The 23,057-nt window shown below is 45.1% G+C and overlaps 1 protein-coding gene and 2 non-coding genes across 9 annotated transcripts in view; 1 reads left to right on the forward strand and 2 right to left on the reverse strand.

The window, feature by feature from the left end:
* HMBOX1 (homeobox containing 1) overlaps positions 1 to 23,057 on the reverse strand; it is a 199,490-nt gene that overhangs the window by 123,590 nt on the left and 52,843 nt on the right. The gene's annotated exons all lie outside the window — the stretch shown is intronic.
* On the reverse strand, positions 20,110 to 20,182 carry TRNAA-AGC. The gene has a single exon. It is a non-coding gene; the product is annotated as a tRNA-Ala (tRNA).
* TRNAM-CAU lies at positions 20,716 to 20,787 on the forward strand. Its single transcript has one exon. It is a non-coding gene; the product is annotated as a tRNA-Met (tRNA).

Genomic DNA, 23,057 nt, shown 5'->3' on the forward strand with positions numbered 1-23,057 from the left:
CCTATTCAGGCCAGGCATGGATAGGCAAGGATGGTACAATATAGGGCAATACATCCCATTCAGGCCAAGCATGGATAGGCAAGGATGGTGCAATATAGGGCAATACATCCCATTCAGGCCAGGCATGGATAGGAAAGGATGGTGCAATATAGGGCAATACATCCTATTCAGGCCAGGCATGGATAGGCAAGGATGGTACAATATAGGGCAATACATCCCATTCAGGCCAAGCATGGATAGGCAAGGATGGTGCAATATAGGGCGATACATCCCATTCAGGCCAGGCATGGATAGGCAAGGATGGTACAATATAGGGCAATACATCCCATTCAGGCCAAGCATGGATAGGCAAGGATGGTGCAATATAGGGCGATACATCCCATTCAGGCCAGGCATGGATAGGCAAGGATGGTGCAATAGAGGGCAATACATCCCATTCAGGCCAGGCATGGATAGGAAAGGATGGTGCAATAGAGGGCAATACATCCCATTCAGGCCAGGCATGGATAGGAAAGGATGGTGCAATAGAGGGCAATACATCCCATTCAGGCCAGGCATGGATAGGCAAGGATGGTGCAATAGAGGGCGATACATCCCATTCAGGCCAGGCATGGATAGGCAAGGGAGGTGCAACATAGGGCAATACAACCCATTCAGGCCAGGCATGGATAAGGCAAGGATGGTGCAATATAGGGCAATACATCCCATTCAGGCCAGGCATGGATAGGCAAGGATGGTGCAATATAGATCAATACATCCCATTCAGGCCAGGCATGGATAGGCAAGGATGGTGCAATATAGGACAATATACCCCATTCAGGCCAGGCATGGATAGGCAAGGATGGTGCAATACATTCCATTCAGGCCAGGCATGGATAGGCAAGGATGGTGCAATATAGGGCAATACATCCCATTCAGGCCTGGCATGGATAAGGCAAGGATGGTGCAATACATCCCATTCAGGCCAGGCATGGATAAGGCAAGGATGGTGCAATACATCCCATTCAGGCCTGGCATGGATAAGGCAAGGATGGTGCAATATAGGGCAATACATCCCATTCAGGCCTGGCATGGATAAGGCAAGGATGGTGCAATACATCCCATTCAGGCATAGATAGGCAAAGATGGTGCAATATAGAAAAATATGATGGATTGAAGACCAGGCCTTTTCTGGCACTTTTTGTTTACAAGTTTAACCACTTCCCATCCCCGCCAATTCGGTTCACTTCTCTCCTACATGTAAAAATTATAAATTTATTTCTAGAAAATTACCCCCAAAAAAACATTATTTTATTTTAGCAGAGACCCTATGGAATAAAATTGAGGTCGTTGCAAACAACAGTAAAAGTTAACCCAATTTTTTTGTATAATGTGAGAGATGATGTTATGCCAAATAAATGGATGCCCAACATGTAACGCTTTTAAATTGCACACTGGAATGGCGTCAAACTTTGGTACTTAACTTCCATACCGGGCCTACTCTGGCATTCCTTTCCTACATGTAAAAATCATAATTTTTTGCTAGAAACTTCCTCAGAACACACACACACACTATATATATATATATATATATATATATATATATATATATATATATATATATATATAAATAAAAAACATACGTTTTTTTTGTTTGTTTTTTAGCAGACACCCTAGGGAATAAAATGGCGGTCATTGCAACTTTTTATCTTGCACGGCATTTGCACAATAATTTTTCAAACACCTTTGTTTTGGGGGAAAAATGGTTTCATAAATTAAAACAACAACAAAACAGTAAAGTTAGCCCAATTTTTTTGTATAATATGAGAGATGATGTTACGCCAAATAAATGGATATCCAACATGTCACGCTTTGAAATTGCACACACTCATGGAATGGTGCCAAACTTTGTTACTTAAAGCAGAGGTTCACCCATAGAGAACACATTTTCCCCTTAGCTTCATGCTCGTTTTGTCTAGGGGAATCGGCTAGTTGTTTTAAAATATGACCTGTACTTACCCGTTTTCGAGATGCATCTTCTCCGTCGCTTCCGGGTATGGGCTGCGGGACTGGGCGTTCCTTCTTGATTGACAGTCTTCCGAGAGGCTTCCGACGGTCGCATCCATCGCGTCACTAGTAGCCGAAAGAAGCCGAACGTCGGTGCGGCTCTATACTGCGCCTGCGCACTGACGTTCGGCTTCTTTCTGAAAATCGTGATGCGATGGATGCGACCGTCGGAAGCCTCTCGGAAGACTGTCAATCAAGAAGGAACGCCCGCTCCCGAAGACCCATACCCGGAAGCGGCGGAGAAGATGCATCTCGAAAACGGTAAGTACGGCTCATATTTTAAAACAAATAGCCGATTCCCCTAGACCAAACAAGCATCCATCTAAGGGGAAAACATAAAAAAACATAATTGGGTGAACTCCCGCTTTAACTTTCCACTGATAAAGAATGTTTTCAAAACTTGGAAGATTGCCCAGACTTTGACTTTTGGCTGAGAGCAGAGAGGAAATTCTTTGCATACCAAAGTGCAGATAGAAAATTATTTTCATGTAGAATGAGGATGCGATGACGATTAATCGTGCAGCTCTAATATATATATATATATATATATATATATATATATATATATATATATATATATATATATATATATATATATATATATATATATATATATATATATATATATATATACATACATACATATACATACACACATACACATACACACACACACTAGGGAATCAAATGGCGGTCCTTGCAACTTATTTATCTCGCAAGGTATTTGCGCAATAATTTTTCAAACACCTTTGTTTTGGAAAAAAAAATGGTTTCAAAAATTAAAAAAACAATAGACTAAAGTTAGCACAATTTTTTTGTATAATGTGAAAGATGATGTTACACCGAGTAAATAGATACCCAACATGTCACGCTTTAAAATTGCACACACTCATGGAATGGAGCCAAACTTCAGTGCTTAAAAATCTCCATAGGCGACACTTCCATTTTTTTTTTTTTTTTTTTTTATAGGTTACCAGTTTAGAGTTACAGAGGAGGTCTAGTGCTAGAATTGTTGCTCTCGCTGTAACGCACGCGGCGATACCTCATATGTGTGGTTTGAACGCTGTTTACATATATGAGCAGGACTTACGTGTGTTCGCTTCTGCGCGCAAGTTACCGGGGACAGGGGCGTTTTTAAATTTCATTTTTTACATTTTTTATTTTTTACATTTTACACTTTTTTGATCACTTTTATTCCTATTACAAGTAATGTAAACATCCCTTGTAAATAGGAATCTATCATGACTCTTTATGGAGAGATGCAGGGTAATGCTGGCCATACACTATACGAAAAATCGGGCGAAAATCGGTCTTTCAGACAGTTCGTTCGTTTTTCGAACAGTTAATGGGCACAGAATCGATAATCGTTGAGACGTTTTTGAGCTGAAAAAACGAAGGACAAGTTTGGAAATTTTCTGCCGAATGAACGATAAATCGGAAGGTTAATGTGTTTCCCGTCCGAACTTTCTGCACTAGGTAGATGTAAAAAAAAAAAAAAAATTATTCCTAAACCAGACAAAAACCCAGAAGATGTTAAAAACTACCGTCCGATATCTCTTATTAATAATGATCTTAAGGTCCTCACCAAAATTCTAGCCAATAGATTAGCAGGGTTCATAGGGCAGTATGTTCACAAAGACCAGGTAGGTTTTATACCCGGCAGACAGGGTCCGGACCAAATTAGATGAGCAATAAACCTAGCGTCAATTTTATAAACCAATTGGACGGGGGGGATCCCCCAGAAAGGATTCTTGTTGTCACTGGACCTGCAGAAGGCCTTTGACTCCGTTTCCTGGCCCTATATCTTTAATTTACTTGAGGTTTGGGGATTTGGATCTAGATTCCTGGGTATTATTAGGGCCCTATACGCGAACCCTAGAGCTCTAGTTAGGATTAACGGCCATTACTCCAAACCCATTGAGATTAGGAGGGGTACTAGACAAGGTTGTCCCCTGTCCCCTTTAGTATTCGCTATTGCAATCGAGACTTTGGCTATTGCTATACGTCAAAATCCCAATATCGCAGGAGTCCAGTGTGGAGATCGAACTCACAAATGTGCCCTCTTTGCGGACGACATACTCCTGTTCCTAACCTCTCCTGTTTCCACCCTCCCCAACTTATGTCACATTCTAGACGACTTCTCCAAAATTTCTGGTCTATCGGTCAACTTCTCTAAATCACAGGCCCTTAATATATCTCTGCCCTCACAATTAGTTTTGGACCTTAAACAGTCCTTTAACTTTAGCTGGAATGACTCCTCAATCCAGTATTTGGGCATTGCTCTAGCCGCAAAGACGGAGGCCCTATACGATCTTAATTACCCCCCTATATATAAGAAACTGGAGGCTGATCTCAAAATATGGTCCAAATTTAATCTCTCTTGGTTGGGTAGAATAAACTCTATTAAAATGACCCTATTCCCCAGAATACTATACTTGTTTCGCTCACTCCCTATCCCAATAAGAAGAAATCACCTGAAATCTTTACAAAGCAAACTGCTAAAGTTCATATGGGGATCGTCGGGGTATCGTGTGCCACATGACACACTAATCCGCCATAGAAGCAAGGGGGGTCTAGGTCTACCCGACCTTCACAAATATTATCTCTCGGCTAGATTAGCACAATTCTCTGCCTTATATTCCAGGCTCAATGTACCAGATTGGGTGAATATAGAACAACTAGCTGTTCCCTCTGCTCCCCTTGATTATCATCTTTGGTCCCCCATCAAATCCCGTCCTTCCATTCTCTCCCCAGTATTATCCCAATCATTTGCTATGTGGGAGAGCCTTAGACACAACGCCAGACTGACATCAGCTGCCCGTCCTCTAGCTCATATTTTTAATAACCCCGATTTCCCACCGGGCATGCGACCCTCAAAGTTCAAATGGTGGCTGGACAAGGGGCTATATCGGATAGGACAATATTTTTCTTCCAGCGGTCCCATCTCCCAGAATTACTGTACTCATACTTTGAAACTTCCTAATTCGGAGAGGGATCACTTTAAAGAAATTTCTGAATATTTACATAGCATCTGGAAGTCCAGACCCCTTCCCCCTGACTTCACTTCATACGAACAATGGTGTGGACAAGCCGTGGGGCGGAAGGGAGGCATCTCGGTGATCTACTCGGCCCTCACTCACCCAACAGATAAAACGTCTTATATGAAGGCTTGGGAATCTGACTTTCAAAGTAATATGAGCCTGGAGAACTGGCACAAAACTTTTTTCAGATCCTTCAAAGGCATACAGAGCGTCTCCCTAATGGAGGCAAGTGTGAAGGTTATCACCAGGTGGTATCTTACCCCCTCCAGATTAGCCACCATGTTCCCTCTGTTTTCGGGGGTGTCTGCTGCGGGGCACCATGGCCCACATATGGTGGGAATGTCCTAGAATCCGCTCCTTTTGGAGAATTATCTTCAAAATTATCTTCAAAGTTACTGGAATCCGGATCTCTAGGACTCCCAATACGGCCCTCCTGAATGCCCATGTACCGCATCTTGCCAGATCCACACAAAAGTTGGTGCACTTCATCTTACTAAGCGCTAAGATTGCTATCGCCAAGTCTTGGAAACAGCCCAGGCCGGTCATTTAAGTGGTTAAACAAAAAGTTTCATGGATCATGATTCAGGAGAAGTTATCCAGCATACTGAATGATTCCTCCGAGGCATTCCGTGAGACTTGGGTCCCTTGGGCTGACTATGTTGGTATTCCTCTTACCCCTGTATCTGTATAGGCCAGTATGTTCATTTGATTGGTATTAGGCATTAAATTGCCCTCTTCCCCTTGACCCCCTTCCCTCTGCTTCCTTTTCCTATGTCCTTTCCCCTTTACTTCTTTTGCTATCCCTGTTAGATTTAGTTTTATTCACAATTCACTTACACGAGTTCTTGGGGTTTATGGCCCTAGAGTATTATTGCTCTTTGTTTTTTTTTCTCTTCCGGGGGTTTTTCATCTTGTTACCCCTAGAGGGCTGTATATTCCTTCCCCGCATTGGTGAGAGTGGTGTGGGTTGGGGATGGAGGTCTGGGACCTTTCGCTTGGCACAGCTGGTTCCCAAGTGGGGTGTCGAGGGCTGGGTCCCGGATCTCACTCAGGTCCGGCCCCTTGGGTATTAAGTACTAATACTAGAGGCACATTGGTTCTCTTCTGTACCCTAGCTGGACCGTTAAGTAGTCTGTCCCATTATCTGCCTACTCCCCCCGGAGGAGATTGTTATTGTCTTCTTTGTTTTCTCCGTTGTAACCTCACAATGGTATTAACTGCCTCTTGGGGCTTCTGTTATTTTTATTGATATAAACTGACTGTAACCCTTTTGATAAATCTCAATAAAAATTATTGAAATTTAAAAAAAAAATAATAATTTTATTTATGTCCACTGAACGATTTATCGGTCATTACATGATGGCACCATCGTTTGCGCTCACGACCGAACGTTCGTTTTTCGAAAGTTCGTTCGGACGATTTTTCGTAGAGTGTATGGCCAGCATTCGATTCCACATCTCTCCTCCAGGCTGGAAAGGCTGAGATAATAAAAAAAAAAAAAAAACACAACTCTCTCTGCCTTTCCAGCCACGTCCTCTGCTTTATTTACTTCCACCGGCCTGGACGTGCCATCATAATGTTGCTCCTGGCCCTCCTAGGGTCATAGACTGGGGACCAACTATGGTAAACTTCCGGCGGCGACCGATACGTTCTCCGGCTCGCCAATCGCAGGGGCAAGCCCGGAGAAACTCCTGTAAAAACGATCAAGCTGGCTGAACTGCCGCTATGATTGTTCTTACGGTGCACAGAATTGCCGGCTGAAAAAGATGACATCTGGATGATGCCCGTAGCTGCACCCATCATTCAGATATCCCCACTGAAAGTCCATGACGTCATATGACGTACCTTGGGCGGGAAGTGGTTAAATCAGTAATTAAATCAGTAATTTCGGGCTTTCACATTGAACACTGCAGGGCATGATTTTTCATGCGGTATAGCAGCGCTATTTTTAGCGCTGTACCGCATGAAAAACGCCCCAGTGTGCAAGGGGCCTTAAGCAAATGCAATTTTTTTGGAACAGATACATTTTTTTTTTTTACAGAAAAGTGTTTTTATCAACAAATCAGCATTACAAGATATTTGAACAGATACACTTTAATGAAATTTTAAATAAAACGCACTAGTTACCCCCCAAGTTTTTCGCAGAATGTTATGCCAAGTAAATACCCAACATGTCATGTTTAAAAATAGCGCATGCCTGTGGAATGCCAACAATACTATTTTGATGAAAATGTTATATTATATATATATATATATATATCCTGGACCAGAAGTGCTGTCATGACATCGCTCTTGTCCTCCAAAGCCATAGAGTCGATCAAAGAGTGTTAACCGTTTGATTGCCTAGGGGAGCAGCCAGCCGCAACGGCAGAAAACGGTAAGCCCGAGAAACATCAGCAAGCAGCCGGGAGGGGGAAGGGGTTGACCAACTATGCATGTCATGCCTTTGGCCTACAAGGAAATACAGTAAATATCTTCTGGACTTGCAATTCAAATATTGTCCACTAGATGTCACTCCTAAAGGACTGTTGATGGGCAGTGTTCTATGGTAATGTACATTTCCTGTCATGTTACTGAAAACTGTCTTCACTTCCTATCACAACTCCCATCTTTTCCACTGGACAGTCCACATGAAGTCAGCTGAGCCTGCAACACATGTTTCCTAGATCCTCCTAAGGCAGCATCACTGGTATGATAAAGACATTTGTTTGTGTTCATATAATTCTTATATGTTCATTTATCTGTTTATCTCTAGTTTCACCATTATTCATACACTTCTTATATGGCCACCACCTGTTCATCGTAATGAAAATCCAAAGTTACAGACAGTCTGGTTATTTAGGATGCAAGATGAAAGCTGTATGTTGAGCTACATACACGCCAGGGGCAAACATGTAGCGAGAACAGAACAGTGTATGTAATGCTCATTGAAATGAATGGCCAGCACTACCAATATGCCTGAAAAGCGCTTTTAAAGCGAGCAACATGGGTGCTTTTAACACCTTCTTCGGCCTCTAGCAGGGGTTAAAAGTGCCCCACTAGTGGCTGAAAAGTGCCACTAAAACAGTGGTAAGGTATAGCTGCATAAATTCCAGTATATATTCTGTAGTTTTTAGTCACTACAAAAGGAGTCTTCTAGATTCCAATAAGCCCCTGCCCTCAGACCCCAAAAACCACCGGCAAGGGTTGTGGGGAAGAGGCCCTTGTCTCCATGAACATGGGAACAAGGTGCTTTGTCCCAAAGCACCCCCCTCATGTTGAGAGCATGGGGGGGTGCTCTCACCTTTCCAAACCTGCAATTCTTTTGTACTATATAAAGCAGGAAAAACATACTCTACTCTAAAGTGAACCTTTAACAACGCTATGGACAACTTTACAGGAAGACCTCATTAAAACAGATAAAACAGGCCAACCAAATGGCAAACGAAGTTTAGTATTGAAAAAATGTAAAGTAATGCACTTGGGAGAAAAATGTGAAAGCAAGTTACTCACTAGGGGGAGAACCTCTGGGGGAATCCAGGATGGAAAAGGATCTGGGAGGTCCTAGTAGATGACGGACTAAAATAAAAGCATGCAATGCCAAGCTGCAGCAAGCAAGGCCAGCAGACTATTAGCATGCATTAAAAAAGAAGCTTTATGCCAGAGATAAAACTATAATTTTACCACTTTATTAAACTCTGGTCCAAGGTAAGTGAATATTTGTTTTGAATCTCACTTACTGCTTGTTAATTTTAACCCTTTTGTGACTAAGCCCATTTCTGACATTTGGGGCCAGATTCTCATAGATCAGCGTATCCTTGCGCGGGCGTAACGTATCTGATTTACGTTACGCCTCCGCAACTTAGACGGGCAAGGGCTGTATTCTCAAAGCACTTGCTCCGTAAGTTGCGGCGGCGTAGCATAAATAGGCCGGTGTAAGCCCGCCCAATTCAAATTTGGAACAGGGGGGGCTGTTTTATGTAAATAACGTGTGACCCGACGTGATTGACGTTTTTCACGAACGGCGCATGCGCCGTCTGTGGAATATCCCAGTGTGCATTGCTCCAAAGTACGCCGCAAGGACGTATTGGTTTTGACGTGAACGTAAATGACGTCCAGCCCCATTCACGGACGACGTAAAATATTCAAAATTCGACGCGGGAACGACGTCCATACTTAACATTGGTACGCTGCATGTACGCTACCATATAGCAGGGGTAACTTTACGGCAGGAAAAGCCTAACGTAAACGGCGTATCTGTACTGCGTCGGCTGGGCGTACGTTCGCGAATTTGCGTATCTAGCCGATTTACATATTTCTAGGCGTAAATCAGCGTACACGCCCCTAGCGGCCAGCGTAAATATGCAGTTAAGATCCGACGGCGGAACAGACTTGCGCCGGTCGGATCTAATAGAAATCTATGCGTAACTGATTCTAAGAATCAGGCGCATATATACGACCGCCCAGACTCAGAGATACGACGGCGTATCTGGAGATACGCCGTCGTATCTCTTTTGAGAATCTGGTCCTTGGTGTTTACAAGTTAAAATCCGTATTTGTTGCTCGAAAATTACCCCCAAACATTATATGTATTTTTTAGCCGAGAATCTAGGGAACAAAATGGCGATTGTTGCAATATTTCATGTCACATGGTATTTGTGCAGCGGTCTTTTAAACGCACGTTTTTGGGGAAAAATACACTTTCATGAATAAAAAAAAATAACTGTAAAGTTAGCACAATTTTTTTGTATAATGTGAAAGATGATGTTGCGCTAAGTAAATAGATACCAAACATGTTACTCTTTAAAATTGAGCACATTTATGGAATGGCGACGAACTACGTAACCTAAAAATCTCCATAGGCGACACTTTAATAAAAAATTAACGGTTACCAGGTTAGAGTTACAGAGGAGGTATAGTGCTAGAATTATTGCTCTTGCTCAGACGATACCTCACATGTGTGATATGAACACAGTTTACAAATGGGGGCGCAACTTACATATGCGTTTTCTTTGCTGAGCGAGCATGCAGGGACGGGCGTGCGTTACCCACCTCAATATCGGGTCTATTCCAGCACTTCTCTCCTTCATGTAAAAAAATCATCATTTATCTGCTAGAAAATTACTCAGAACACACAATATATAATATATATATAATTATATATATATATATATATATATATATATATATATAATATATATATATATATATATATATATTTTTTTAGCAGACACTCTAGGGAATAAAGTGGCGGTCAATGCAACTTTTTATCTTGCACAGTAATTGGGCAATAATTTTCCAAACTCCTTTTTTTTGGAGTAGTAAAGTTATCCCAATTTTTTTGTATAATGTGAAAGATAATATTACGCCAAGTAAGTAGATACCTAACTTGTCATGCTTGAAAATTACACACACTCACAGAATGGCGCCAAACTTTGTTACTTAAAAAATTTCCATAGGCGACGCTTTATTTTTATTTTTTTACAGGTTACCAGTTTAGAGTTACAGAGGAGGTCTAGAATTGTTTCACACGCTCCAACGCACGCAGCGATACCTCACATGTGTGGTTTGAACGGCATTTACATATGTGGGCGGGACTTGCGTGTGCGTTCGCTCCTGAGCGCGAGCTGCCGGGGATGTATTAGTATACATTTTTTTATTTTACTTAATGTTTTTAAATTTTTACACCATTTTTAAAACATTTTTGGATCACTTTTATTCCTATTACAAGGAATGTAAACATCCCTTGTAATAGGAATTACCGACAGGTCCTCTTTATGGAGAGATGCGGGGTCAATAAGACCCCACATCTCTCCTCCAGGCTTGGAAGCATGAGATTGTGAAAAAAAAATTCACCGATCTCATGCTTTTAGCCGCGATTGCATCTTTGTTTACTTCCCGGTACCCGAGCGTGACGTCCTAACGTCGCGCCCAGGCCTCCGGCGGTCATAGACCATTTGGTCACCGGAAATCTCTATCGTCGTGAGCTGGCGCCGGTCGGTTCATTCTCCGGGCCCACGATGGCACGGGAGAGCCCGGAGAAGCACCGGATTTAAATATCCGCCCCCTTCATGTATCTATCCGCCCCTCTCCTAGAAGAACTACCCTCGGCAAAGGTGACTCAACAGCGGATTGTCAACTTGGCGCTGCGCAGTTTCACACGGGCACTATTCGATAGCCGGGGACTTCTCGACAGAACAACGGCACCTGTGCTACCTTGAGCCTTGCACGCCTGTTCCCACAATCAGGTGTGTTTGGACCAGAGCCGCAAGGGAAGTCCTGCCTTCAGCTTGGCCTCCAACCAAGGTACATGACACCTCTTGGAATGTACATCCCAGGCAAAGGGGAAAGGGGGTCCTAGGCAAGGAAGTGGGAATGAATATGCGCTGAAAAAGCTACTTGCTACCAAAGGTAAAAAAAAAAAAAAGGCGAAAGGTTCATGCACACATTTGACATTGGCAGGTATTTTATGCATTTAGCGTAAATTTCTTGGCATTTTCCCACACCTGGGGAGCTTTAGTTGCCCCGGAAAGTCTACCTATACAAGTGAATGGCTGTACATCTCCACACGTGTGTCAGAAGAATCTTAAAGCGTTGCACGCTATTTTTTCACTTTGGCTCCAGGCATTACTGATCGCCATGCCATCAATGTTTTTCTTATTTTTTTGTTCCTCAAAGTTTAATTACCTTTGGGCTTCCAGACGCGTTGCACTTCCGTATTACCTCACTGTGGTGAGATACGGCATATCCTTCTGCCCGTTGGCTCCTGGAATACACGTGTCACCAATCCCAGAAGTCAACGGGCATCCTCCGCACCTTGCTTTCTTCACACTGTGCAGGCGCGAGATCAGGAGATGAATGCTGGGTATCCAGCTGCACCATATCCAGAAAAAAAAAAAAAAAAAGGTCCAACCAGGCTTCAGATGCCCACACTGATGATGGATGCTTACAGGATCGAGAGGAGACAGCAAGTCACATTGGACTTACAAAGAGCACAAACGATTGCATATGTCAATGTTGCATGGCATAAGCTGCAATAAAAATAAAGACTGGACCTCCACTTTAAAGCGGCGTTCCACCCAAAAGTGGAACTTCTGCTTTAAGCACTCCTCTCCCCCTGACATGCCACATTTGGCATGAATACATTTTTTTGGGGGGTGCCCTTTTTTTTTTAGTCCCACTTCCTGTCCCACTTCCTCCTAGCTTTTTCCGCCTGCCTAGGGGACGACTCCTCTCGCCCTAGGCGGCACCTCCCTGCCAGCGATCTTCTGAGACACAACTCAGGTCCAAGAAGATCGGCTGGCCAATAGGAGAATGCAGCGCGGCTCACGCATGCGCAGTCCGCGCCCGGCCGTAAGCTGTCACAGCCAGTTGCCCACAGTTACGATGACACCGCCGAGAAGAGGAGGGGGAGTGAGCCTCTGGGTGGCCGCATCGCTGGTTTATTAAAAGTCAGCAGCTATGCTTTTTGTAGCTGCCGACTTAAACTAAAACACGGGTAGAACTCCTCTTTAAGGCTTCATTTCCATGGACGTTTTTACAGCCACTTTGTTTAGCCCTTTTTACAGCTTAAAAACGCCTGTCCATGTTTTGTTTTTTTTTTTGAGCTGGAGCTTTTTTTGCAGCTTAAAAACGGCTCAGCCATCTACAGCTCAAAAACGTCATGGTGTGCATGAGACCATAGACTAACATGGAGAGCCGTTTAAGCTGCAAAAAACGCTCAGAAAAGTGGCTGTAAAAACATCCATGGAAATGAAGCCTAAAGGATCACTAAAGATAAAAAAAAAAAAAGCGAGCGAGCATGGTGTGGAGTTATTGCGGGCGCGCTACCATGATACAGCGGTGGCCATAGCCGCTGACTGTATCACTCGGCCCGGCGTGCCGCGTCACTGAATGCGATTGACAGCGGCGCCAGCCAATGGCTGCGCTGCTTTCAATCCATCCACTGTAGCCAATCAACGGCCAGGCTCAATGGCGAAGAGGATGTCGGGGGGCGAGCACGGGACTTTCGAGGGGTCAGGTAAGTATAACAGGGGGGCTGAGGGGCGGTATTGTCGGATGTTTTTTCACCTTAATGCATAGAATGCATTAAGGTGAAAAAACGTTTACCTTTACAACCCCTTTAAGCCAGCCAAAGACTGTTGGAATCTCGTCCGGTTCAGTGCGAACTGTCCAAGATTCGAACCATGCATGGGCGGGCTGAATTTACCCAAGTTGATCGATCGATTACCTGTGTACAACCATCCTGCCAGATTATTTTACATGCAATTATTGATAGCAATAATCACTGTCTTCTCCTGATGGGGACAGCTTCACGTTGGGAGAACACAATGGCTCCACGGGAGAGATTCCTCTGTCCACACTGTCTGTGCTGATGGGTGAATCGCGCAAATGACTTTCCTGCAACCCATGGTTGCAGGAGAGAAATGCGCTCCGTCTATGGCCGGCCTTACACATTCGGGATATCTGCCAGATGCACATGATACAGTAAACACAGATGTAACGGGGTCATTGCCATTTACGAGAATATAGACACGTACAGTCACTCACCTGTATAGTAAGCTGTGCGCAGCACCTGCGGTTTTCCAGGCAATGATGTGTAACAAGGAGGCAAGAGAGTTACAATAATTACATTTGTGCATTGGGAATATTGCATTGAAGGTCTTAATAAGCAGGGCTGTGGAGTCGGTAGATAAATGTTTCGACTCCGAAATGTTCCGACAATCTAAATTTAGTAGGAGTCGGAGTTGGAGTCGGTGCATTGTTTGCCGACTCCGACGCCGACTCCAGGTACCCAAAATTTCCTCCGACTGCAAAGCCCTGTTAATAAGTTTGAGAAATTCTAGAAGCGAAGTCAGCTTTCGTGTTCACTGTGGGACTGTACTGCTGTCAATCTATAAAGCAGTGGGCTGGACTAGGGGTGGCAAGGTGCTGGTTGACAGCTACAGGTTTTGTAACTCAGCAGTGACCACCATGCCGACAGCCACGCCCCTGCAACATCGTCTCATCCCACTGTAGAGCAAGCAGGTACAGCCTACATGAAGGTGACAATGCTGCTCTGAACTCAGGAGTAGTGCAGCATTGTTGCCACCCCATGCAAAAATGATGCACTGGATGGGCATCACTGAATTGCAGATGTATTTATAATGCTACAGCACGTTATTAAATGGAGGCCATCAAGCTATTTCAACACCACAATCCGTTAAAAGAAAAAAGTCCTTAATAAAACGATGAGGATCAGCATGACCATATTGAGAAGACGAACACACAGCGAAAGACATGCTTTGCAACCAGCTCAGCTCCAGAATTCTGAATAACGAGTTCCAATGTGCTGCACACTCAGTCACCTACCCTTACTTGGCATTGAAGGATTTAAGGCTAAAACATTCCAATTTAGATAAAAGGGAAAAACAAATATCCGGCAATTTGCAGAATTCATGATGAATTATTAGAGCCTCAGAACACGGGGGCGAGGTGACATTTCATACAGACGTTTGTTGTATCTGTCACTTCTTGACTCATGGTTCCAGGAAAGGACGGTGGCATCGCAGTTAGGAGAAGCAATGAATCTCCGGCACCTTCCTAACCATTCGCCATGTGCTGCATTATACAGAGAAAACTCGGGAGGAGGCAATGCAATCTCAGCGCAACAGATGAGAAACCCTTCATGTAAACCTTTCCTAAAAGATACACGAGATCTGCCTTTGATGTTCTCCTGAAAATCCTACCGGCCTGGCTGCTACAATGACCGCTCACCTAAAAAAAAGTAGAATGATGGCCAAAGCTTTTTTGGGTCATTCTCTTGTGGGTCACAGTTGTGTTCACTTTTTTTTCTTCTGTGACCCAGAATCAGCTGACAGTGGGCTATAGCCTGCTATCAGCCGACGTGGTGGCGCCACCCCAGGCTCCGGACAGATCCCAACAATTTTGCACCGAGCTACATCACTAACCTTGTCTCAAAAGACCAACCACACCATTCTCTTCGGCCTTCACAAGACCTCCTGCTCTCCAACCAGGGACAGACTGACAACTCATGGGGCCCCCGGGCAATAGGAGATTATGGGGCCCCCAGGCAATAGATTATGGGGCCACACAGTATACAGACACACATAATAAACCTATACACACACCAAGAAGGTACTGGAGAGGCGGGGCAGCTATAATCTGGGGTTTTTAGAGCCAAAGTATGTCGGTAAGGGACATTTCAGGGCCAAAACGCTGATTTTTACATACTGTCCCTGGTTTTACTGAGGCTGGCAACCCTGGTGGGGCCCCCTAGTGGCATGGGGCCCTCGGGCAGTGCTTGAGAGCCCGAATGGTCAGTCCACCCGTCTCAAACTCCCTTGTCAACTCTTTCCATGCTCACCTCCGAGACTTCCCCATAGCCTTTTCCATCCTATGGCACTCCCTACCTCAATCTCTCCATTTATCTGCTACTCTGGCCACCTTTAGGTAATTCCTGACAACCCTTCTCTTTAGAGAAGCCTATCCAGTCTCTAACTAATACAAACAGTCTATATACTTTGTCTATATACTTTCTCCATCAGCTCATCCCCCAGCTACCACCTTTTGTGTCACTTCACCCTCCCCCTTTTAGATTGTAAGCTCTAATGAGCCCATTCCTCTTGTATTGAATTGTATTTTGCCATCTGCCTTTATTTTGCAAATCCACAAGATTTATTTTTGCCATCCACAACTCTGCCCCCAGGTACATCAATGACCTAGTCTCTAAATACCAACCTAATCGTTCTCTTCGTTCTTCCCAAGACCTCCTACTCTCGAGCTCTCTCATCACCTGCTCCCATGCTCGTCTCCAGGACTTTTCCAGAGCCTCTCCAAGCCTATGGAACGCCTCACCCCAATCTGTCCGTCCAACTCCTCTATTAGCTTTTAGAGGATCCCTAAAAACCCACTTCTTCAGAGAAGCCTCTCCTTCCCACACCTAACAACTGTATTTTCATTTGAGTCCATCTGATCATCCCCCACAGCTACTACTCTTTGTTCCACTTGACCCTCCCTTCTAGATTGTAAGCTCTAACGAGCAGGGCACCCTGATCCCTCCTGTATTGAATTGTATTGTATTGTGACTGTACTGTCTTCCCTGATGTAAAGCGCTACGCAAACTGTTGGCGCTATATAAATCCTGTATAATAATAATAAAGCGCTATATAAACTCTGTATTGTAATAAAAATTTGGTAGGAACCCATCCAGCTGCTCGATTGACCGCTTGCTCTGCCTCCCAGCATGTGGTTGAGAGCCGCAGTTAAAGTGGCTCTTAAAGCGGGGGTTCACTCTAAAAAAAAAAAAAAAATTCTAACATGCCATCCAGCATACTAGCGCGAGCTACAGTATGCCTTTATTTTATTTTTTTGCGCCGTACTCACTGTTTAATCCCGTAGTTACGTTTCAGACTAGTAGGCGTTCCTATGCAGAGGGGAACATGATTGACGGTCGGCTATGGCGCGTCACGCTTCCCGGAAATAGCCGAAATAGGACTTGGCTGTTCACGGCGCCTGCGCAGTCAGCTCCTAGTCTGTGCGCAGGCGCCGTAAAGCGCCGTGAAGAGTTGAGTCCTACTCGGGAAGCGTGACGCGCCATAGCTGGCCGTCAATCATTGTCCCCTCTGCATAGGAATGCCCATTCCCCGCGGGGAGTCTGAAACTTAACTACGGGATTAAACAGTGAGTACGGCGCAAAAAAAAAAAATAAAGGCATACTGTAGCTCACGCTAGTATGCTGGATTTCATGGTAGAAACTTGCTTTTTAGGGTGAACCACCGCTTTAACCCTCAGAGTTAAAGCAGAGCTCCACTCAAAAGGGGAAGTGACGCTTGTTTGCACCCTCCCCCTCCACTGCCACATTTGGCACTTTTCTGGGCAGGTACCTGCTTCCACTTTGGTTCAGATCGCTGCACCAAACTGAGCCAGAAGGTCAGCCCCCCTCCCATCTTGTGGGACATATCACAGGTCCCAGAAGACTACAGAACCATTCACAAGATGCAGCGTGACTCACGCAAGCGCAGTAGGAAACTGGCTGTGAAGACGCAAGGATTCCCTTACTTCAGATGCAGACGCCTGCACCTGAAGTAGATTGAAGAATCAACTTAGGTGAGGCTGTTAATGGTTACCTGGACAGATAAGTGTCCTTATACTAAAGTCAGCAGCTACATTATTTGTAGTGCCTCTAGTGGTGCCCCATTTAGTGCCCCATGAACCTTGTATACAGCCAAAATTACTTACTAATATCTGCTGCCTTCGTCCATCCAAAGCCATTGAGATATAGCCACAACAACCTCCACCAACTGAAAGCATCATAATGTGCGGACAATATTTGCCGATTGAGCAAGGTGTCCTCTATACCTGGGTTTTAACACCCTTACATGCATGGATAGAGTAGAGTCAACTGACGCACACAGCCCCGTAGCCTAGGATGGCAAGGCAAGACCGTTTTGCAGGGTCTGAAAGGAAGTTTTGAGCCAAACATGTCCGTCAGGCAATTGTAGGGATCTGAACATTGTGTTGCACTGACTTACTGACCCACACTTCACCAGGGCTCTCCAAACTTTCTAAACAAAGGGCCAGTTTACTGTACTTCAGACTTTAGAGGGGCCAGACTGACTACTGGGAGTAGAAAAAGTCCCAATGTCAGTTTGGATAAACAATGCCCCATTGTTGGTATAATTGGAAACAATTGTGCCCCTTCAGCAGGGTCACTGGGCACCATTGTTGGTGTAAGTAGTAAGAATAGTGCCTCATCACTGGTGTCATTGGGCCCCATCGTTGGTGTCCATTGGAAGCAATTGTGTTCCATCATTAGTGTCACTGGGCCCTATTGTTGGTATCAGTGGAAAGAATAAAAAAACCATCGTTTGGGTTATTGGTAGAAATAGTGCCCCTATCACTGGTGTTATTGGGCCCCATCCTTGGTCTTATTGGAAGCAATTGTGCCCCATCAGTGTCACTGGGCACCATTGTTGGCGTTAGTGGCAGCATTAGTGCCACATAATTGAAGTCATTGGGCCCCATCGTTGGGGTCATTGGTAGTAGGAACAGTGTTCCATCACTGGTGCCATTGGGCCCCATCATTGGTGTTATTGGAAAAAGAAAAGGAGGGTGCACCGACCTAGTGCATTTCCGATATAAACGTTTTATTAAAAATATATAAAAGCAATAGTACTACTCACAAACGAGCACTTATAAAGGCTTTTCCATCAATCGAACTGCATCCCTTGGCACCTGCAAGCAGGACCTGATGATGGGAGGATCAAATGGTACCCAAAACGGCTGACAAGTTTCCGGGCGCACCCCTTTCTTCAGAGCCTAGGCGGTCAGTAGAATTGTGCCACATCATTAGTGTCAATAAGCTTCATTGTTTGCACCAGTGGTAGGAATAGTGCCCCATTGTTGGTATTAGTGGTCGGAATAGTGCCCTATCAGTGGGGTCATTGGGCCCCATCATTGGTGTTATTGGGCCCCATTGTTGGCGTCAGCGAAAGGAATACTGCCCCATCATTGGTGTTATTGGGCCCCATTGTTGGCGTCAGCGAAAGGAATACTGCCCCATCATTGGTGTCAGTGGGCCCCATCTATGGTGTCAGTGGGCCCCATCTATGGTGTCAGTGGGCCCCATCTATGGTGTCAGTGGGCCCCATCTATGGTGTCAGTGGGCCCCATCTATGGTGTCAGTGGGCCCCATCTATGGTGTCAGTGGGCCCCATCTATGGTGTCAGTGGGCCCCATCTATGGTGTCAGTGGGCCCCATCTATGGTGTCAGTGGGCCCCATCTATGGTGTCATTGCGAGGAATTCTGCCCCATGCATTGGTGTCAGAAGGGGGCAAGTATGCCCCATTGTTGCCATCAGTGGACAAAAATAGTGCCCAGAGGGCTGGATCAAAAGCAAAAGGGCTGCAGTTTGGAGACCACTGCTCTATATACCATCCCGCAATCGTTAATTGCAATAGCAGCATGAGCAGACCGGGGCATGCATCCAACGTGGGTATGAATGCAGCCTTGCTCTTCTGGAGGGCAATAGTTTTCATAAAGGAGACGACTGCAAATAATACATCTCCTCTTAGTAAACAAGCTGTCCTCTCCATTTGTAAAGTGAACGTCAGGCTGGTCATGGAGGTCATAGTATCAAGAAGAGATGGACACATACTCAGCAAACATCACCATAGATGAAATATCGCCATCCCTACAGCGCTGACCCTTGCATCGCACAGAGATAATGCACTCGTTATGCCACACAAGTGCACGACAAATCAATAATAAATTAACACTTATTAGGCAGCCGAAGGTTAACACTTTAAAAAAATGAATCGTTTTAAGCCCATTGGAATTCATCTTTATGGATGGTAATTAGCATGTGTCCGAGGGCCTTCCTGTTAGGTAGAGGACACAAGAAGATGTAATTGCGACTAAATTATGGTGCAGGGTTCAGACTATGACTATAAAAGTCCCGTATAAAAGAGAAATGCACGACTTACAAGAGCAGGGCAAAAAAAGAGCAGGGAATAAAAGAACTGAAATGGCTATACTGAGCCAATACGTACCGACAACACACGCCACGCAGTAACATGCCATTCCAGAAAGGCAGCCAGTGTGTTCCATGGAAATGGTGTGTTCAACACGGCAACTACATGAAAAGTGCTGGGGAGGGGGCAACCATTTCTGGTTATGGGAAAAAAATTGTTGTTGTAGCCACCATGAGCTCTGGAAGTACTGTATGTTCTTGCTCAATATATCCCCGATATACACCGATCACCCATATGATCAGCCACCTAATATTGGGTAGGACCCCCTTTTGCTGCCAAAACAGCCCTGAACCATCAAGACATGGTCTCCACTAGAAGGTACGCTGTGGCATCTGGAACCAAGCAATCAGTAGAAGATCCTTTAAGTCATGCAAGTTGAGAGACTTTGGCTGAAGCCACAGCTGCCACGAAAACGTGTCAACCATGTTGACTAGAGGCAGGAAAGTTCCAAGCTTCGACAACAAACTCAAAAGCAAAGTGCCTCTCGTGAAACCAGGAAGGCTGCATTTGGAGAATGCGGGCATCGATCCCGCTACCTCTCGCATGCTAAGCGAGCGCTCTACCACTTGAGCTAATCCCCCTTTGCTCGAGCTTGCTGTTGGCGCAATGGCTGATCTGTCCTCTTATGCGCTGTGCGTTATGGATGCAGTTTTGCTAAATCCACAACCTGCTCTGGCTGCTAGACACCAGCACATCAGGAGAAGGTGGTTTAAAAAAAACAGTCACACCGCCTAGTACGTTCTAGACAATAAACACCTTGTGCCTCGACGCATTCCACCAGACTTGAAATTGGGGGGTGAGAGGTACCTGGGGGGACTATCAACACAAAGAGACCATAACTGCATTGGCCCGGGAATCAGACCCGGGCCTCTCGCGAGAATTCTACCACTGAACCACCAATGCTCCACGTCGGTGCATGCCCCACCACTCTTGCTAAGCTGGCCTAGGAGAGTCCAGCTTTCACCCACTACGCTTGACTTGCGATTAGCTTGTGGAAATCAATGGAAACTCCTCGTCATCTACATTGTTGTGACTTTGCCAGATGGACCCACTCCCCATGGGAGCGGTAGCAAACTAGATCCACATTTTGACATTGATGCTCCTCGGCAACAAGAGCAGAGTGGCGCAGCGGAAGCGTGCTGGGCCCATAACCCAGAGGTCGATGGATCGAAACCATCCTCTGCTACGTTGACTTTTCCTATGCCAATCGATATTTTCTTGCGGGGCCAAAGGGCATTCTTTCACACACAAAAAGAACTTGAACCCGATTCTGGCAATTAAACGAGTCCAAAACACTCAGCATAAGGATGGCGCTGGCAACATTTGCGCTTATGGAATATTGTCTCTTGGCCATGGAAGCCTGGCCGTGCTTTCTTTAAACAGATTGCTTTTGTCCAATACTGCTTGCGGGACTTGGGCTGAAGTCACAGCTGCCACGAAAACATGTCAACCATGTTGACTAGAGGGAAGAAAATACCAAGCTTCAACAAACTCAAAAGTAAGGTGCCTCCCGTGAAACCAGGAAGGCTGCGTTTGGAGAATGCGGGCATCAATCCAGCTACCCCTCGCATGCTAAGCGCTTTAGCATATATGCACAATTAGATTTAGAGAATTTAGAGGCCAAGTCAACACATGTGTTCCTGAAACCATTCCTAAATTCAGAGCAGGCCACCTTCTCCCATTTGTGCTTCATGTTCCAGTTCTGGTGCTCATGTGCCCACTGTAGGCACATGAGCTCCAGAACAGGATGGGCACCCTGACCAGTCTGCAGCCCCATACACAAAAAACTACGATGCATTGTGTGTTCCGAGACCCTTTTATCGGAATCAGCGTGAACTTTTTCAGCAATTTGTGCTCCAGTAGCTCTTCTATTGGATGGGGCTACACTGGTCAGACTTCACTCCCCACGTGCATTAGTGAGCCTTGGCTGTCGCCGGTTTGCATTTGGCCATTTGCCCCTGCTGTTGTCAATCAAATGCTGTGAAGAGGGAGCAAAGGGGTTGGGCTGAGCCAAACTATGTTTAACAATAGACCAACAGCCTGGCTTGGCAGAGAGCCCGCAGGTGAACCCCCCCCCACCATAGGAAGTGGCTTCCTATGGTGGCGCACCAAGAAGAGGGGGAGTCTAGCACACCAGCGGGGTAACCCGGAGGAGGAGGATCAGGGTCGCTCTGTGTCTGTGTAATACCATGCCACCGAGCAGATAAGCAGAAATGTTTATTCATTAAAAATAGAATAAAATCACAGCCTTTACAATCACTTTAATTTGTCCAAAAAGCTGTTCACATGCAAAGTTTACATGCACACAGGCATACAGCCTATTGATTGCAAAGGCACATACATGTCTGGCCATCTATGATATCCTTGGTTTCTAGGATGTAAGCATCTCCTGCCACCTATGATATTCTTGGTTGCTAGGATGCAAGCATCTCCTACCACCTAGGATATCCTTGGTTGCTAGGATGCAAACATCTCCTGTCACCTAGGATATCCTTTGTTGCTAGACTGCAGGCGTCTCTTGCCATCCAGTGTCCTTGGTTGCTAGTATGCAAGCTTCTCCTGCAACCTAGGATATCCTTGGTTGGTAGGATGCAAGCATCTCCTGCCACCTAAAATAACCTTTGTTGCTAGACTGCAGGCGTCTGCCATCCTGTGTGCTTACTGCTAGGATACAAGCATCTCCTACCACCCAAGATATCCTTGGTTGCTAGGATGCAAACATCTCCTGTCACCCAAGATATCCTTTGTTGCTAGACTGCAGGCGTCTCTTGCCATCCAGTGTCCTTGGTTGCTAGTATGCAAGCTTCTCCTGCCACCTATGATATCCTTGGATGGTAGTATGCAAGAATCTCCTGCCACTTAGGATAACCTCTATTGCTAGATTGCAGGTGTCTGCCATCCAGTGTGCTTACTGCTAGGAAACAAGCATCGCCTGCCACCTAAGATATCTTTGGTTGCTAGGATGCAAGCATCTCGTGCTACCTAGGCTATCCTTTGTTGCTTGACCGCAGGCCTCTCTTGTCATCTAGCGTCCTTGGTTGCCAAAATGTAGTAAAGGTATGTACTGCTGGAGAGCGGAAAGATTATGTATACTTGCCGATTCTCCCTACTTAGGTAATGTACAGAATGTAGACCACATCTGCCACACACAGACATATACCGGTAAGTGGGATGCTTCAGAGGGTATTATAGAACACCCCTCCATATAGCTTACCACTAAGTCAGCAGTTTCCAGTACTGTCAGGGCAGACAAGGAAAGTTCTATAGAAAGTTAAGCCGTGTGATTTCCGGTGATAGCACTGGGATCAGTCTACAGCCTTGCGTCTGTCTGACACTTATATTTTTAGCTTCTGAATAGCAGGTTTCCTTCACAGGTGAACAGCTTCTCCTAGTCCTGATAATCTCTTGATATTACTGAGAGAAGTGAAGAAATCAAATGCAAATTCCCTGCTTAGC

Source organism: Rana temporaria, chromosome 4 (assembly GCF_905171775.1).
Source record: "Rana temporaria chromosome 4, aRanTem1.1, whole genome shotgun sequence".
In the NCBI taxonomy this organism is placed as follows: domain Eukaryota; kingdom Metazoa; phylum Chordata; class Amphibia; order Anura; family Ranidae; genus Rana; species Rana temporaria.